Raw genomic sequence first — 19,987 nt, 5'->3', positions numbered from 1 at the left:
GTAAAATTTTATAGCTAAGAGAAAGATTCTATATATTAGAACATTGAAGAGCTGCCATTGATTTGTAACTATAACATATATTTCTAAAATTCTAATCTTTTAACATCGTTTTATATTTTTGATGGACCAATATATGACTTTATTTTTATGCTTTATCACATTTTTTGCATCCCAATAAAGGCATAAAACGTCAAATGAAGCCTAATAAAATACTAATCAATTTCATTTATGGCTACCAAAGAGGTTTACATGTTTCTCATGAAGCTACTGGCCATGGTCCTTCACTTCATTCTTTGGAGTTTATGATGGATATGGAGGTAAGAATCGGGAGGTTCAGGTACTCTTACAGTGGGGTGGATGGTTATTCTTTATCTAGTTTACTTGGAGTTTCTTTTCAAAATTGATTTGAAATGTGATAAGCCTGCCTATGTAGACAAAATGAATTTTAGCCTTTCATCTGATAGCTTATCTCTTATAGTTAAGGTATGGTTTAAATATTAATTTTATTTCTCTTGAATCTTGATGCCCTTCTTGCGGTCATTGCATCTACTTGCCTTATTATAATATTTAAATCATACCTTGACTATAAGAGACAACCTATCAAATGAAAGGCTAAAATTCATTTTGTCTACATAGGCAAGCTTATCACATTTCAAATAAATTTTGAAAAGAAACTCCGGGTTAACTAGATAAAGAATCGTTGATGCAGCCACCACCATCCACGACCTCGTCGTCCTTCTCTGTCATCCATGACTTCATTGTCCTTCATCACCCTTCATGACCTCGTCGTCTGCTCCATCACCATCAAGGTCGAGGATTCTGAAGTTGATTTGGGGAAGACAAAGGTTACTATCTTCTTTGGTACTCAGAACATTTTTAATAAAGATTCATGAATGTGCTATTTTTTTCCCTGTAGGCACTTGGTTTTTCGCTTGTTTTGAAGATAGAAAATAAAATACTATCATACAGTGGCCATCACGTTCTGGGTAGATGTGATGATTGTATTTATTAATTTTTGTATTAAGGAATCAAATTTTTGTTTACTAGTTCAAGGGTTGAATATGGTTCACTTGTTTATGTATTCTGAAAATCCTTTTTTGTTTCTTATTAGATCTATATTTTCTATGATGTCTTCTGCATTTTTTGGAGCAACCAAATAGAGCATTATGATTCAGATTGAATCTATAATTAGACTTCTTCTTCCTTATTTTTTTCCATAGTGAGGCCTTGCGAATTTTCTTTTCTGTTCTCTTGTTTTGGGTTTGAAGTTTTGTATTTTGCTTTTGTGATTTGGGATTCTTGTTTGATTGCAACTAGAGATGCGTATATGTCTAAGCACTCCTAAAACTGAAAAGTTGTCTAATTGAGAAAGGATTTGTAAGTTTTCACAAGTTGTGGGAATCAATATGTGTTGAAGTTATTTGTGGCATCTTTTTTTCACACTTGGATAGTAACAAACATCTTGTTGAATTCCTATGATTGAATAATAATCGTTTGGGTATGTAGTTTTAGTGTTGAGCTGCATATATATATATAGTATTATGTTTGTTTAATTCTACAACCTGGACATCCTTACAAGATGAAAATACGTGCCCGAGACCTTACACTTGGACATACATCGAGACCCACAAGACAATAAATATGGTCACACACTAATGTACCTCACAAGTACTACAAGATAACTAACACTAAGCATTCTCACTTACAAAACACTTCCATGTTGCCAACACATAGAACACACTTACAATTCTTTTTTGTACATACAGCACACACAATTTCTATTGTTTGCGCACTCAAAATTTGTTCCTGCACACAACACACAATTGCCTTGTGCTTGTCTAACTTCAGTTTAATAGATGATTTAATTTCTGGACTGCATGCTTGGATTGATATATCTTGTGAACTGCATGCTGGTAGAGGACATTAGGATTGCATGCTTAATTGGAACACCACCTACATGGCTGATGCAGTGATGTGTATTGCCTGCTAGTAGATACTTTTAGGTTGTTGCATGTCTTAATCTAAATGACATTTGTATGATGCAAAAATATTGCGAATTGCATGCTTTTGTGACTTACAGATTTGAGAAATGTTCTATTTATAGACGGCATGCTGCTAAAAATTTGTTGACTTTTTCCCAAAATAATCATAGCCATATACCATATGCTCATATGGTTATAGTGTGCTGAATGTTAAAACATTTTTGAAAGAATGAGTGAACTTCAAATGAACTTTGAACTTCATCTGTAAATTTATTTTTGCATATGCTAAGTAAAAATTTTATCAATCATGGACTCATTTGCATTATTTGATTATTATAGTTGTTTTAGAGTCCTATGGAAGCCATGTAAACCATAAACATCACATTCTAATTTTTCGTAGAACTATATTCTGATATATATTGTTTATGAGATGCATGAACATGTTACATTATTTAATGCTTATTATATGAAGTTCTTGTGCACTCGTAAGATTCATTATTGGTTGGATTATTGTGAATTATTGTAAATACCTAGGTTTGGAGCATATTTCTATGGAAAATGTCATATTTATAGAAGAAATACTAGCAAAATTTTTTAAAAAGCATAAACTAATTTTTTTTACTTTCTTAATTTGTAGGGTTTACAACTATCACAACGTCAGCATGATGCCATGCACTACAGATGTAGCTCTTGACTTTTTTTGTTATCTGAACAGATGAAAATTCTATATTTGAATTTGAATTTGTATAATGTATTTGTATTAAAAATTGAATTTGTATAATATATTTTTATTTGAATTTGAATTTGTATAATATATTTGTATTTTTATTTAAATTTGAATTAGAATTTTGAATAATTTATAAATTTTTTAGCAATTATGGTTTAATGTTACTTATATAAAAATGTAATTACAGATTTTTACAAGAATTAATAATTCAAAAAAAATTAATTTAAAATTATTAGTGATAATTTTAAAACCAACACTACTAATTGTCCAATTTAAGTATTAGTGAAGGTTTCAAAACCGTCACTAATAATTGCCTTTTTTAAAGAGTTTTAGTGAAGATTTTCAAACCGTCACTAATAATATAGTATTTGTGACAATTTTATAGTATTAGTGACGGTTTGAAAACCGTCACTAATAGTTGCCTGTGAGCAATAGTGACGATTTTCAAACCGTCACTAATATTATGGCTTTAGTGACGATTTTTGATCGATCCGGTGTAGAATTTATAGTGACAAAATTAGGTTTTTTAGTAACGGTTTTAATCCGTCACTAATATTCTATTATTAGTGACAGTTTGAAAATTTTGTCACTAATAAGTATTAGTAACGACAGATATAGTGACTAATTCAAAACAATCACTAATACTCACAAAACCGTCACTAATAGTATTAGTGACGGTTTTGTGAGTATTAGTGACAGTTTTAAACAATCGCTAATAACCTTATTTTTTGTAGTGGAGCCCTTCGGACTCCCTGGTGCGGCACCAAACTTACAGATCAGCGTCCTCCACTCCCAAGTCTCATTGATCTGGGTAAAGTCCAGATGCGGATACGACTTCTGTGCATTAGTTGGACGTTCGGCCTACCCGACTCCTGAGACACATCTTTATTATTAGCCACGGTCTCCACAGGCTCAAAGAGAACTCTTATCATCCACGCTCCCCGCTGGCTCACAGAGCGAACTCTTATCATCCACGGTCCCCACTGGCTAACAAAGTAAACTCTCACGATCCACAGGTACCGTTGGCTCCGTAAGTGTATTTACCTGGAATTGGACCCCCAATGCTCCTTTTTACTTGCTGATACATTTCCACCACGCCATGTTGTAGGGGCTTGATATCTCTATTTTAATTTTAAAATTTTTGGAGAGGGAACACTTTAGAAATAAAGAAGAAGAGATTATTGCAAGTTGAAAGTTTAATCGTTGACGAGCTAACCCACATTAGAAAAGAGATGGGAGTGATAGAGCTAATGGTTGGTAATTCTTAGCAAACAATTTCATAAAGTCTAGATAGAAAAGCTAATTCTTCATGAATTATCATTTGAGGCACGTAATGTAAGACTAATTATTGAAGAATTGGACATGACCTAAAGCTTTTGGATCAAGTCATAGGGCCAATAGTTTTTAATTCTTAGTGAACAATGTTATAAAGTCTATGTATGAGAGTTAATTCTCACAACGTAAAATATAATTTAAGGTAGGTAAAATTAATTACTAAAGAGTTGAATATGACTTAAATTTTGAAGTTAAATTGGTAATGACAACATTAATAAGAGAAAACGAGCACTATTTATATATATAACTCGAGAACTCCAGCCATTATTGCGCCACATTAGATACTATGGTACGATATAAAATCCAGAGAGTGAAAGCTGCCCATTTATTGACGTACTCCTTGTAATTCACCGGCCTAATGCCTCAAGAAAAAATCAATTCGTGACCTTGGGATTTTCAAAGCCATAAGTTCGTCCTTATCACTAGAACTGATGCGATCGGACGGCACTATTTATATTTTTATGACAAAATAGGCCTAATAATAACTACAATAAAGGGGCCGCAAGCTGTGGCGGCTTTAAGTGATGGAAATAATTGAGGGGAAGGGGAAGATTTCAATTGGAAGAGTACTTACAGACATGTTGCTTTCAACAAAACCATCCCACTAACCATGAAGTGAAATGTTCTTTTAAAATTCGTACCCATGCATCTTCTTTAAAGCTTATATATATATATATATATATGGGGATGGGACCTTTCCAAACTTTTGCATCTGCCTAATTTGTGCTTTTTCTCCTGTACATAAACTTGAGGCATCCGATTATTTGCTTCCATCCTCAAATAGAATAATAATAAATTTTGTCATTCTCTAAATGCAAGAGGTTGTCAACTTTTTTGTATGAGTGAGGGCAAAGTCTCCAATTATTTTTGAAAGATATGAGGACTGAAAAAAATAATGGGCAATAAAATTTTTCGTTTTCAAGCCTTTATATCTACTTGATTTGTACTTTTTTCCTATTATGTAAATAAAATGAAGAGCTTTTTCATGGTTTGTATGAATGATGCTGCTCGCTCTCCCTATATATAATGACTAAATAAGAATTTTTTTGTTTTCCTTTTTCGAATCTTTTGCTTTACTTTTTCCTGAGTACATAAATTGAAGGCATACAATTATTTGCTTCTGGCATTGAATAAAACAAGGAGTTCTTTCATGCTCCGCATGCATGAAGTTCTTCACTTTTTCTGTTATTAGAACAGTCTCGAACTTTTCTTTATATATATATATATATGAAAATTGAAAAACAATGACTAAACAAAGGTATTCTTGTTTTTCCGTTTCAAACCTTTAGCGTCCGCATGATTTATACTTTTCCTTAGTCCATAAACTTTAGGCATTCAATTATTTGCTTTCAGCATTAAGTAAAACAAGGAGTTTTGGCATGCTCTGTATGCATGAAGCTGTTCACTTTTCCTGTATAAGTGGTAACATAGTCTCCAATTATTTTTTTTCATTTACATAGGGGGCTAGGAAACAATGGCTAAATAAGGGCTTTGTTTTTTTTCTAGTACAAAAAAATTTAGGCATCCAACTATTTGCTTCTAGTCTTATAAAAAATAAAGAGTTTTGTCATGCTTTGCATCCATGAGATTGTTCACTTTCCCTGTGTAAGTGATGACAGTGACACACTCCAATTGGCTTTTTATTTTTACAGGGATTAGGAAACAATGACTGAACAAGAGTTTTCCCATTTTCCCTTCTCAAACATTTGCATCTACTTGGTTTGTACTTTATCCCCAGTACATAAGCTTTAGGCATCCAATTATTTGCTTCTAGCATTCAATAAAGCAAGGAATTTTTTTATTTATACTTGCATGAGGCTGTTCACTTTCCCTGTATAAGTGATAACACTGTGTCCTATTATTTTTTATTTATGTGGCAGGGATTGGAAAACAAAGACTAAATAGAAAGTGTTTCCTATTTTTCCCTTTCAAACCTTTGCATCTGCTTGGTTTGAACTTTTTCCCCAATGCATAAAGTCTAGGGATCCAATTATTCTCTTTCACTATTAAATAAAGCAAGGAATTTTTTCTTAGTCTGCATGCATGAGGTTGTTCACTTTCTCTACATAAGTGATCATAACAAAGCCTCTAATCATTAATACATCTTTCATGATTACAGAGTATTTTTTATGCATTTTTTGTTGGGTAGTTGGGATAGCTTTAGAAATTTGATTCAAGTTTTTAAGGTATGGTTTGTAAAATAAAATTATTTATGGAATGTTTTAATATTGATGATATTTTTATGTCTAAGTGCATATATGATTATTTTATAAAACTTGAATTTTGCACAGCGGAACTCAAATGCAGCGATCAATGAAAGAGCAAATATAGAACACAACCACAACAAACAAATGATAGTAACAACATCACAAGGAATTACGTGGTTCGGCAATGCCTACATCCACGGGCAATCGGTAAAGAAATATTACTATGTTGTGTTAAAGACACTTCCAATGTTATAGATACATCATAATAGACATATATATAAACAACACAGAGGCTTTCCCTCCAAACTACCAACCAACTTAATGTTCACATTCAAAATTCAAAAGTAGCGTCGCTGCCTAGAATGAAACTGTCGATGGTTTGAGATACTGAGAGCAAACTCTCTCAGCAAAGTTCAGTCAGCCATCGATGGTTCCTTCGATGGATAAAATCCGAAAGCAAACATTTTGAAATTCAGCTAAATCGTCGATAGTAAGAGCAAAATATCGATGGTTTGCCCCCAGCATGCTGATTTTACTATGTTTTTCTCCTTCTGTATCTCATCCACTCAAAGATATGAGCCACAAAACACAATAATCTCCACCTTGGCGAATATATGCCCTTTAGGAGAAATCGAAAGCATAGCTCACTGCTCCACCTTGACCTTGGAACGTTATGTTGGGTCTGTCTCCCTTTAAGCACTTGGAGACATGAAGTAAGTTCAAGCAATGCTTGAACTTTTCAGTAGTAACCTGCTTTGTCAATACATCCACTGCATTCTCAAATGTGTGAACCTTCTCTAGTACAAGTTCACCTGAAGTAATCAATTCCCGGATCTTGTGGAACCTTACATCAATATGCTTGGTTCTAGCATGGAACACTTGATTCTTCGTCAAATAGATGACATTCTGACTATCACAATGCAATACAACTCCACCTTGCTGTAAACCCAATTCATTGACTAAACTAGTAAGCCATAAGGTTTCCTTTGTAGTTTCGGCGACTGCCATATATTCATGCTCAATTGTAGACAATGCCACCAGACATTGTACCATAGACCTCCAACAGATACGTCCTCTTACAAGGGCGAAAACATAACCCATTGTAGACCTTTTGTCATCCATAAACATCAACAAACTCCACAACTAATGGATTATCCTATTGCTTGTCAAACATGATGCCATAATTAGAAGTACCCTGTAAGTATCTAAAAATACATTTGACAGCTTCCTAATGTTGTCTGTACCGAGATTAAGGAGAAACTTACTCACCCCACTTACTGCATGTGCCAAGTCTGGTCTTGTACACACAATGACATACATTAAACTTCCCACAACACTAGCATAAGGGACCTTTGACATGTCCCAAATTTCATCATCCGTCATTGGGCATTCAATGGTAGACAATTTAAAGTGATTTGCTAGAGGTGTACATACCGATTTAGCATCAGCCATGCTGAACTTTTCCAACACCTTCTCCATATAACCACCTTAAGATAACCACAATCTTCCTACAGTTATGTCCTGACAAATCTCCATCCCAAGTATCTTCTTGGCAGCGCCAAGATCCTTCATGTCAAACTCTTTATGCAATAGATTCTTTAACTGATTTTCTTCAATTAATTCCTTCGCAGCTATTAGCATGTCATTGACATACAACAATAATAAAATGAGAGAACCATACACAAGCTTCTTCACATACATGCATCAATCATACTTACACCTCTTGTAGCCTATCTTGATCTTATAGGAATCAAACCATTTGTACCATTGCCTCAGAGACTGTTTTAGCCCATACAAAGACTTCTTCAGTTTGCAAACTAAGTGCTCTTGCCCGGGTTGACTAAATCCCTCTGGTTGTACCATATAGATCTGTTCCTCTAAACCATCATGGAGAAACAATCTTCACAACCATTTGTTCCAAATATAGGTCATAATGAGTTACTAATCCCAACACTACCCTAATGGAAGTGTGTCGAACCACAGGTGAGAAGATCTCATTATAATCTACTCACTTCTTCTTTAAGTACCCCTTTGCCACTAACTGTGCCTTGAATTTCTCTCCTCCCATTTCTAAAATTACTTCCTTCTTCCTTTATACCCATTTGCGGCCTATCGCCCTCTTCCCATCTAGAAGCTCCACTAAATCTCAAGTCTGATTCTTATGTAGTGACTCCATTTCCTCAATCATAGAACCCATCCACCTCCTTTTCTCCTGGCCGTGCACTGCCTCTTGAAAAGTAGTTCGATCATTGCAATTGGTAATGAAAGCATAAGATACCAGATCTTCAAATCCATACCTAGGCTGTGGTCTGATAGTGCATCTGGATCTCCATATAGGAACACTGCTCAGCATGCTCATCTCTGCTCCAGTTTTTTGGCTCCTATTTCTTTTTATCATTAACTTGAGTACTTGTAGGCTTGCCAAGGCTTGGGTTTTTAACTACTAAAGATAAAATTTATAAAACCTAACTATGCCCAAGTTCAGTAAAACAATAAGTAAGTTGAGTGTCGATCCTCAGGGACTCAGTGCAGTGGTTAACCAAATTAATCTAATTTACTATGCTTGAACAAGAAGAAAAGATTGGATTTTGGTTTTTCAATTAAACTACGAAAGCAATTAAAGTTGAATTAAATTACTTATGGAAAAGCAATTCCCTGGTTTTGAATCCACCCTAGGCCTTTAATGAGCAATTACTAGGTTCGGTTAATTATCCATACTAGGGTTTCAAAGATAAGTAATTCACTTGAGTAGCATACGGTAACCGGGTTCGCACCAATCGTCCAGAGCACGATCAGGAGAAAGGGATATACCCTATTTAGCAAACATGAATTCCTTTTTAATGTAATCCTTTTGAGTGGCATAGGGTAGTCAAGTTCACACCAATCGTCTGGAGTACGATCGGGAGTACGAGGTATACCCTATCCAACGAACACGGATTCCTTTTTAACAATGGTACCCTATTATGCACAATTGACTAAATTCTAGCTATGTTGTTTTAGCTTAGGGTTTCATCACAACTAGAGAATCAAGCAAATTAGCTACTCATGGTGCATGAAATTGAATGTAAAGACAAGGTAATGAAATACATAAATAAAGCATGACTTTTATTGAAATTCAAAATCAAAATAAAGCAGGAATTGAAATACAATTGGACAAAGTAGTGTTAATTGACAATTGAATTGAAATCTAATCTAAAGGCACCCAATGACACTCAAAGGAGCCAAAAGGAACCAAAGGGGAATCCCTAATAATCCCTAATCATCTATTTGAAGTTAAATTTTATACCCCATAGGGTTTACACACGATTAAATCAAAATCAGGAAACTTTTGCCAAAAATCTTGTGCAGCAGATTTCTGAACTCGATAGCAATCAACCTGGTCGCACCCCAAGTTCTCCTGATCGCACCCTAGTTGAGACATTCTAGAAAATCTTCAATTACTTCTTTGTTCAGTTGATGGCTTCACTACCCAGGTCGTACATCCAGGTCTCTTAATCGCACCCTAGTCGAAGCATTCTAGAAAATCCTTAATTGATGAACACTCTGGAGTCTTCTAGCTAGACTCGGTCGCCCCTTGTGACTACTTGGTTGCACCACATGGTGGAACATGGTCATGCTGCTGTAGTTGAATTTAGGCCTTGGAGACCTAGTCGAGCACTTGGTCGAGCCTTGTGCTTCAACATTGTTGCATTGACTCCTTGCACTGCTTAACTCCTTTATTTAAATTTCAATTTCCTGAAACATGAAACATACCACATGTAACGCAAACAATGATAAGAAAGGATAATTACAAAGTAAATATGAACATCACATAGGTAAATGGGGGCCTAAAATAGCATATTTTAGGAACACATCAAGTACGCTTCACCATACCTTTCTCATCGAAAACTACATCCCTAGTGATCACCACCTTGTTTGCCATTGGATTCCACAGCTTGAACCCCTTCACACCTTTCAAATATCCCAAAAAGATGTAGCGTCTATACTTTGCGTCAAGCTTTGATCTCTCCTCACTAGACACATGGACATAGGTTGTGTAACGACCTGGTTAATAAACTAGGTTTTTTTTTTTTTGTTTTATTTTCTTTATCTTTATGACAATCTACATGCTCTGATACCATATTGGGGGTAAACCCAATCATTAACCTAAGCAGCGAGAAACAGAATTCAAATAAACATAACCACATGTAAATATATATATATACAATACCAGAGTACTAACATGTTTCCTAAAATATGCACATACATCTGTTCCCCAAAATACCCTCAACTATGCTGGGATATACAAAAATCCTCCATAATACTCACTTCACTGATAAGGCACTACTGAAGCCCCTCTATCTGCAAGCCTGGTATGCTCGCTAGCTAGATCACCTAAAAAATGATTCAACACTGGGATGAGCCAACACTCAATAAGACGAAATATGTTATTACTAGTGTGTGGCAATTGAGCTACAGTATTATGAAAATTTGTTTTCATATAATCATGTATAACTAGATATGTAAGTACAGTACAAGTAATAAAATACACCACCCTTTCCAATGTTGCTTAACATAACAGTGTTATAGGTTACTATTCAAAATACTTCTAATGTACATAAGTTTATTCCTTGTTTCTGTAATCTGTATATACGTAATAGTAACTAAAAATTTTCCCTGTGGATAACTGTGTGTCATGATTTAACCCCTCATGATAGGGTTGTGCGGCCCGTTGGCGGGATTTACATTGGTTGGCCGACTAGGGTAAATCACTATACTCCATCGGTCTGATTTGCCCACCTCAACCCATATCTGATGGGGAGCCTGTCCACGTTAAGGGCTTAGGTGATCGACCTACTACCACGTATTATCTAAATAGGTGGTTGCACTCATAACATAACATAACATCTGTAGCAATGGTATCGTGCTCTGTAACTGCATAGTCTAATAGGATATGATATTATACAATATATCTCTATATACCACTATCTGATTTACCATGATTTTGAAATAACTGTAATAACCATGATGTTGCATAAACTGTAACTGTAATTCATTCATCATAATACTGAGAACTGTATAATCATAACACTGATAACTGCATAATCATAATAATGAAATTCGTATAATCATGGTATTGAGATTCGTATAATCATTGTACTAGAATTCGTGTAATCATGGTACTGAAATTCATAAAATCATAGTACTAAAATTTGTAAACATATTTCCATACTATATTCATATTCTCAAGCCACACCATACTTTAATACATAATTTTCATAATTTAATAAACTGTATAATATTTTAAAAATACCTAACATCGCATATTTCCCTTACCTGACTACTAAAAAGCCCCTATGGTATACTGGCTTAACACCTACAGGGCCTGCCACACAACACCCTAAAAACAATATTGGCAGAACAGAATATCAGTATTTCTTCACCTACATCATTTCCTATAATTGTCATAAGGCTAAAAATGGATTAAAAGACCTTACCTTGAATTTGGGATGAAATCCAACTTCGTTTCACCAACGATTCGCTCCGGCAGACTTGCAGGCAACTTCACTAAGAGCATCGTGGTGGCTTCGGATCATCGATCTGGCATCTAGTGGGGCCGAAATCAAAGAGAGAAGGGAGAGGGACCGTAGGAGAAAGAAGGAGAGAGAGAGAGAGAGAGAGAGAGAGAGAGAGAGAGAGAGGGCACTGAAAATATGATAAAAATATGAGTTTTCACTATTTATAGGGCCATATTCGTTGATGAGACATGTCACCTCGTCAACGAGTCCATTAGTAAATTTGTCAACGAGCCTTACCCTTCGTCGACGAAATTCAGAGTAGTCCAAAACCTTCGCTCGGTATTTTCTCATCGACGAAGTCTATGGCTTCCTTCTGTTTCTGTTTCCATTTCTCTCCCTCTTATTATTAAGATCCCATTATTCTTCAGGTCACTATAGGTTGGACAACCGGATACCTTCATTCCAACGTAGTCTACCACATTTCCCATCCATACCTCCTCTCCCACTTTCCCCTCTAGTGATGCCCTTGGCGATCAATTTACCAAGAAACAAGTCATACTAACTGCCTCTCCCCAGAAGTTCTTCACTAGCCCTACATGAAGCCTAAGACACCGAGCTCTCCCACTGCCTCTCCCCAGAAGTTCTTCATCCTTTTAGCCACACCATTTTGCTGAGGTGTCTGATGAACAGTGAAATGTCTCCTAATGCCCTGCTGCGCACAAAACTCCGTGAACCTAGAATTAGCGTACTCGGTCCCATTGTTTAACCTAAGGTATTTAATTCTTCTCCCAGTCTAGTTTTTCACTTCATCTTTTCACAACTTAAACCTGGCAATGTATCTAACTTGTGCCACATGAAGTATACCCAGATCTTCCATGAGTAGTCATCAACAAAACTCACAAAATAAACATATCCTCCCCGTGATGCTACTCTCACCACCCCCAAACATCAAAATGCATGTAATCAAGAATATCTTCCATCTTATGTATAGGTTATTTAAGTTGCACCCAGCTTTGCTTCTCAATAACACAAAACTTGCAGAAGTCCAGCTTACACGTTTTCATACCCTTCAAGAGCTTCTTTTGTGAAGTTCTTTCATACCATGCTTACCCATATGCCCTAGCTGCATATGCCATAAGACAGTTTCATCAAATTCATAATTTACGACTGCAGCTCCACCTACAACTGTAGCTCCCAACAGTGAATAAATGTTTCCATCTAATTTTTGCCCTTTCATCGCGGTTAGATTGCCTTTGCACACCTTTATAACTCCACTTTCGGAATTGTAACTGATTCAATTACAGTCCCAAGTACCTAATGAAATTAGACTCTTTCGTAGGTCCAGAATGTGTCTTACATCACATAGAGTTCTTACAGCACCATCAAATATTTTGATTTTAACATTTCTTATGCTAATGATTTTACATGATATATCATTGCCCATAAGTACTGAACCTGAATTAACCAAACTGTAAGTGCTGAACCACTCCTTATTTGGAATCATGTGGTAACAATACACCGAGTCAAGGATCCAAGAGTCCGTGAGGCGATCTAGCCTTGACGAAACTAAAAGTATGTCACCATCACTGCAATCTGAATTTCCTTCATGAATTACATTTGCTGATTTTTAAGTACTTGCTTGCTTTTCAGCATTCCATTTCTTCTGAAAAGTTAAGGTGTACTCCCAAGAGGGGGGGGGGGGATGAATTGGATTTAAAACTTTCTTCGAACTCCTTCTATTCATTCTTTCTCAACTCTTTTTAGTTTTAGCAATCACACATGTAAGGTTTGATTTTAAATCACAAGTTCAGCCAAGACATAATTTAATTTGAAATCTTTATGAATGAACTTGAATGCTTTGCAATTTAACAATTCTTTCAACAATCAAAAGTAAAACTCAATAAGTCAATTCAATCAATCAAAATGAGCTTCACAATATGAATCAATATAGAAATTCTAGCAAGCTCCAAGATTCTGATTTTAATATTGTGTTGTAGCTAATGAATGACCTGTATAATGAATGTACTCCCTTAGAAGGTTTTCGCAATTCTCAATTATAAAATAATTTCTAACAATTTAAATAAGCATCAACGCAGTTTATATGTGCTGAAATTTAGAGAGAATAGGGAAGAGAGTGACACCAAGATTTTTACGAGGTTCGACTATACCTCTTTACGTCCCTGCTTTAGGTATACCACCCAAGGATTGCACTATACCACTCCTTTAACAGGGCAGAGCAAACTGTTTACACACTCCTTCAAGTAGGATGAAGCCCTCCTCTCCAAGTGATATTCTGTTGGAATTGGGTATTAAAAATATTTCGGCTAATTTAAACACTTACACTGATTCACCACATATCATATCCCATTTTAATTATGGTTGTGTACGTAAAAAATGAATGAGCAATATGTGCAGACATACACGTGTATCTCTTTAAAATAAATGTGTGCATGCAATATGTTATAACAGTAAATGAACAAGCATACAAATGTTGAATTAAAAGTGCATAAATTAAATGAGATAAGGAGAGAGGGACACACGATATTTGTTGTCAAGGTTCGGCCAAACCAGCCTACGTCCCTGCCTTGGGCATACCCCCCAAGGATTCCACTAAACCTGCTCACTTAAATGGGTGGAGAAGAAGCCGTTACAACATCCTTATGGGGCAAACATTCCCCAGCTCACTTAAGGGGTGGAGCCAACACCATGCACACTTTCCCAGGAGGGTGCATCTCTTATTCTCTTAACCGGGTCTAAACCAATCCGGTGCTCTCCTAATCGGGTCTGAGCAAGTCCAGGACTATTCACAGGGCTAGTCTCCCTTTTCCGACAACTTGTCGAGAATACAACATCAATAATAATAAATTTTTGTACAAGAGAGAATGCTTCTAAAAAAAAAGATGTGTACAAATTTAAGGCTAAAAACATGCACTCTCTAATGATATGAAATATGTTTAGTAGAGTAAGGGTGCTATCAAATAATTTAGCATAAATAGAATATATATATATATATATATATATATATATATATATATATATATATGAAAAATGAGTATTATTGTTCTCCTATAAATATTTTTGCAAATAGAAAATATTTAGAGAATCTAGAAATTTAAGCTCAAGAAAATATTTGTGCTGTAAATAATTTTCTCCCAAAAATATTTATCAAGGAAATATCCGAGAGAAAACTTAAGCAATACTTTCAAAAAAGTTTTTCAAAGATTAAGTGCCTAGTGAGAGTATGTGCAAATAAAATGTCCAAAATAAAATACTCTCCTCAAAAATGATTTTGAGATAAATACATGAAAGAGAGTTTGAGAGATTTGTATAAAAGATTTTGCCCCAAAAGAATGATTTTGACAATAAAAATGATTTGGGGGAACTTTGATTAACAAGGGGTTTGAGAGAAAATTTAGGCTAATCAAAGTTGCTAACCAAAGAAAATGAGGGGGCATTATAGATTTTCAAGAAAATATGACCGTTGGGGAGACGCTCAATATTTTGGAAAAGTTTAATTAAAAGTTAATGATGTTTTAGCCATTAAAAAATTTCCAACCCGAGAGGTTCGGTCAACCATATAGAGGGTTTGGTCGACCATATTGACAAGTTCAGTCGACCGTGGAACTTTTGAACTACAGGTTTGGTTGACCGTCTCAGGGCGATTCTGAACCCCTTCGTAAGTTTAGTTGACCAAGACAAGGTCAATTGACCGTTCCTATAGATTCGGTCGACCATGACCAATTAGAGCTACAAGGTTTGGTCGACCCAAGTAGTTGGGTGTCAGACACACTTCAGTTCGGTCGACCGTGAACGATACGCTCATTTCAGAACGATTGACCGTCCAAAGTCAAAAGGTTGATTTTCGAACGGTTCGGTTGACTGTGGCAATTATAACTCCACAAGTTCGGTTGACCGTTGGTAGGCTCCCCAAGGCTTGGGTCCTTAACTACCAAAAATAATATTTATAAAACCTAACTATCCCAAGTTCAGTAGAAATGGGTAAGTCGTGTATCGATCCACAGAGACTTGAAATGTAGTTATTAAAATACTTCCAATTTAGTTTACTAAGGCCTTGTTATGAAAAAGAAGTGAAAGATGGTATTTTGTAATGGTGATTGTCCAACAACTATTGGAAAGCATGTAACTAAAAGCAAGTTAATCTATACTACTGGAAAGCAAGTAAATTTCTAAGTTACCCTCCTCCTACAAAGTGATACTATGGTCTGAATCAAACACTGGACGCTATGCTTCTAACTATGCTTATCCAGACTTCCATAGAAGTACTAACCCGAGCAGGCCAAAGTGGGAGAGGGGCGATCGAGGGCACAAGGTAGCAAGGGTGCACCAACCGTCTGGAGTACGCTTGGGAATCAGAGTATAACTTGTATTAATGATAACGAACACCTCCATGGTTCCGTAGCAAACTATTCCCCTTTGAATGATACGTAGCAGTGCTTATCCATATTTGCAATCTTTCATCAAGCACACAGCAAGTAAATGGAAAGCGGTAAATGAAAGAATAAGTAAAAAGATCATCCTTTTATCATTCAAAATGTCTGTCACTAACGCCAAAAGTACAAGAGGGTAATATACACGGTTTTTGTTTGAATGCCATCGGTTGTCACAGGCAGTCAGACACTCCATACACGAACCAAAACTACTCTACTCCTATTCTAACTTGGCTCTCAATGAATTTCTAGGTCCGTCACTAACCTAATAGAGGCCAAAGAGCTTGTGTTCGTAGCGAATACTTATAGGCTCTAGGGTTTTACAAGGGTTGTTTTACAAGTTAGGAAAGTTTGCAGAAAATCTCGCGCAGTAGATCGTCGCTGTCGACCAAGTCGCTCCTCTCGTATTCTTGTGCGCCCCTAGTCAGATCTCGTGGGAAGTCAGGGATTCGAATCTTCAATGTCTTCAACTTCGTCACGCCTCAGGGTCTTGATGGTCGAGCTGATGGTCGAGACTTGCAGTATCTTAATCTTGAGGAAATCTTAGTATCTCGACATAGTCGCCCCGGAAGGTCTCTTGGTCGAACACTTCGTTGAGACTCTCGGTATTTCTAAATTTCAGTTTTGTCTCAGTATCTCAACGTGGTCACTCTAGGGTGTCACTTGGTCGCACACTTGGTCCAACCTTGTAGCATTCTGATGTCAGTCTGAAACTTAGAGTTTGCAGTGGAAGACTAAGTTGCCCCTGTGGTTTACTGGTCGCGCCACATAGTCGAGCGTCATCTTCTTGTATATTTATGATCTGAAGCTTCTATAACTTGGCTGAACATTTGAATTTGAGCTTCAAATCCTCCAAATCCTCCTTGGCTTCTTGTAATGTCTAACTCCATGGTTTTAACCTGTTTTTCCTAAAAAGACAAACAAACCTTGCATACCTCTGAACAATGATAACTCTGAGTAAATACATAATAAAATGAGAATAAAATAAGATAAATGCAAGTCTAAAATCATGTATTTTAGGGAGTCATCAATCATTGCAGGTCAAACTTTTGACTTCTGGGCAAACAATGGTTCGGTTGACCAAGCTAGTTATTACTAGTTGGTTCGGTCGACCGAGGGAATTAACAATGAATATTTTGCCCAAAAAATCTAGCGTCAATCAACGAAATTTTTGCGCCGATTTTGACCCTAAAGCTATTCCAAAAACTTGGTATGATTTTTGCCTTTTTTAAAAAAGGTTTTTAGTGAAATGTGCTAGTCCCTAGGGTCTATCTATGGTCAATCTAAGCATTCATCCATATCATGCAAATGCATGCATTATTACAAACCAAAGATAAAAGAAAATTAAATGCAACACAATTACAAAACAAATGTCTTCTTCTTTACCCTTCTGTCTTTCGTGGAAAACACCAGTTGATGTGAGCTTTCTAGCTTCCATCTTCCTCTTCTGTGTGTGCATTCCAAATTGTAAACATGGTCAAAACACTAGGCACACATATAAGATACATGTGCTTTGTCAATATCAAAACAGGGATCAGACTCAAAAAGTTAACATATGCCACGCTTGGTAATCCCACAATTCGACAATCCTGAACCATCAAAAAACAACAAAACAAGAACAATTCTTGTGTATAAAGAGCACTCTCAAGATAGAGCTGATTAGTATAGGTTATAGCACAACTATTATACTTCAATTAAAATATCAATAAGGAATGAATTTTTAGCTCAAGAAATTAATCATCGGGTTCTTCTTTAGAATGAAAAAATCTTAGTACGAACACAAGAACCGTGTGGTTGAGTCAGCAGACACTTAGTAAAACTTTAGCAAGAATGTGTGAGTTAAAAAGTAAAATAGCTTTTATTTGCTGATTGTAATTCTTTATATAAAATCTCTTTGTTTTGCATGTATTTATTGAGTTAAAAGTAAATATTTCGTGTTGCCCAAGTTGCTTGGAGTGTTTCCCAAGTTTTTACAAAGATTGGGGTTCAAGAAATCTAATTCGGAAACTTTTCTTCACTGTTTGAAAATAGCCATTATGAAGTTCAATCGACTGGACTTATGAGGGTCAGTCGCTTGGACTTTGAAAATCAACGAAATATCAAAGTCAGAATGGGGTCAGTCGCCTGGACTCACAGGGGTCAGTCGACTGGGCCTATTCTGTCTTCCAAAAATTATTCAACATAAATTGTCAGAGTCCTGACCAGAATGGATCAGTCTCCTGGACTGTTAAAAACTCATGCTTTTAATTTTATTTCCAAAAACTTTTGTCAAATTGTTTTGAGAAGTCTTCATGTAAGTCTTTCTTTGAGTCCATCTTGACTTGAGTTTCAATATTTTTTAAGATTTCATCAAATTTGTCTATCTTTGATCTTTTAAGCTTTCATTTGACTACTTGTCTTTGGAATGTAAACTTTCAATTCAGCTTGTGAACGCTTGATCTTGAACTCATATGCTTGATTTTTGAAAACATCATCACTTTAACCAAAACATGTTAAATTTCCTTGATTTGTTATCATCAAAATAAGATTCGTAAGCCTTGTTAGGCTAACAATCTCCCCCTTTTTGATGATGACAAATAAGGAGCAAAAGTGAGTGAACCTTGACAAGGATCCCCCTTACAATAAGCATACTTTTAACAATGTTTGAAAAAATAATCATTCATATGATCAAATAGTTGTAGATTCAATTTCAAATTCCATGTGAGTTCATTTTTCAAGATCTCTATATCAATCAAGTATTAGTGCATCATATCATATCATCATATCAGTATCAGTGCATCATATTATCTCCTGAATTTTGCTATTTATCTCAATATTGCTCTCATTTTTGCTCAAACGTTCTCCCCCTTTTGACATCAATCAAAAAGAGAAAAGTAATAAAGCAAAGCCAAATGTAGACACATAATAGCACACAAAAAAAAATATTCATATCCATTTAAAGGTGTACATAGTGTCAAAAACATATGGTGATACAAACCAAATAAAAAAATATAAATTGGGAGAAAAAGCAAATACAAATATAGAACCAAAATACACAACACATATAACAACAAAAACAACATCAATCATCATCAGTTGCATCATCATTAGCTACATCTTTGTTAGTGCCTTTTTCATCTTCTTCATATTCCTTAGAGTCTTCATCAGATGCATCATCACTAGGAGGTGCAGAGCTGATGTCCATAGGATCTTTAGTGCGTGAGGAACTAGCCCGATGCTGTTCCATATGACTAAGTCATTGGTCAAGTGAGGAATAGGTAGATTGAAGTGAGGCAAAGCTCTCTTGAAGAGACTGAACTCCTAAATGCATATCACTACTAAAAGTAGTGAACTTATGATGGAATGGGATAAACTAAGAAGGAGCTTCAAGCTCTGGTTCTTGTTGCTAATCAGGAGGTGGAGCTCGTGCAACTGCTTGTCTTGGTGGTCTTCTTCTTTTCAGAAGCCAACCCTGCTCATGTTTCTTGTATCCCATTTGTTTAAGGGTTTTGGAGGAGAAAAGGTTGTATCTAGTTCGTTTTATAAATAGGTCCATAGAAGTGATGACATCAAGGTGAGCAAACAGAAAATTAAGGATACCGCCATACAGAAAAGTAGCTCGTCGGGCTTCCAATCTCGTATTCATTCATTTAAGGATCAAATTTGAAAAGTCAAGTTTCTTTCCTTTAAACAAACACCACATAACAAAGCAATCGACGTAAGACATATAATCATGTGAACCAGCTTGGGGCAAAAAATTGTAGGTGATTATTTTCTGAAGAATCTACGCTTGGTGGTTCAATTGCTTATA

The sequence above is a fragment of the Malania oleifera genome, chromosome 7, assembly GCF_029873635.1.
Source record: "Malania oleifera isolate guangnan ecotype guangnan chromosome 7, ASM2987363v1, whole genome shotgun sequence".
Lineage (NCBI taxonomy): Eukaryota > Viridiplantae > Streptophyta > Magnoliopsida > Santalales > Ximeniaceae > Malania > Malania oleifera.
Note: the sequence above shows the minus strand (reverse complement) of the source record.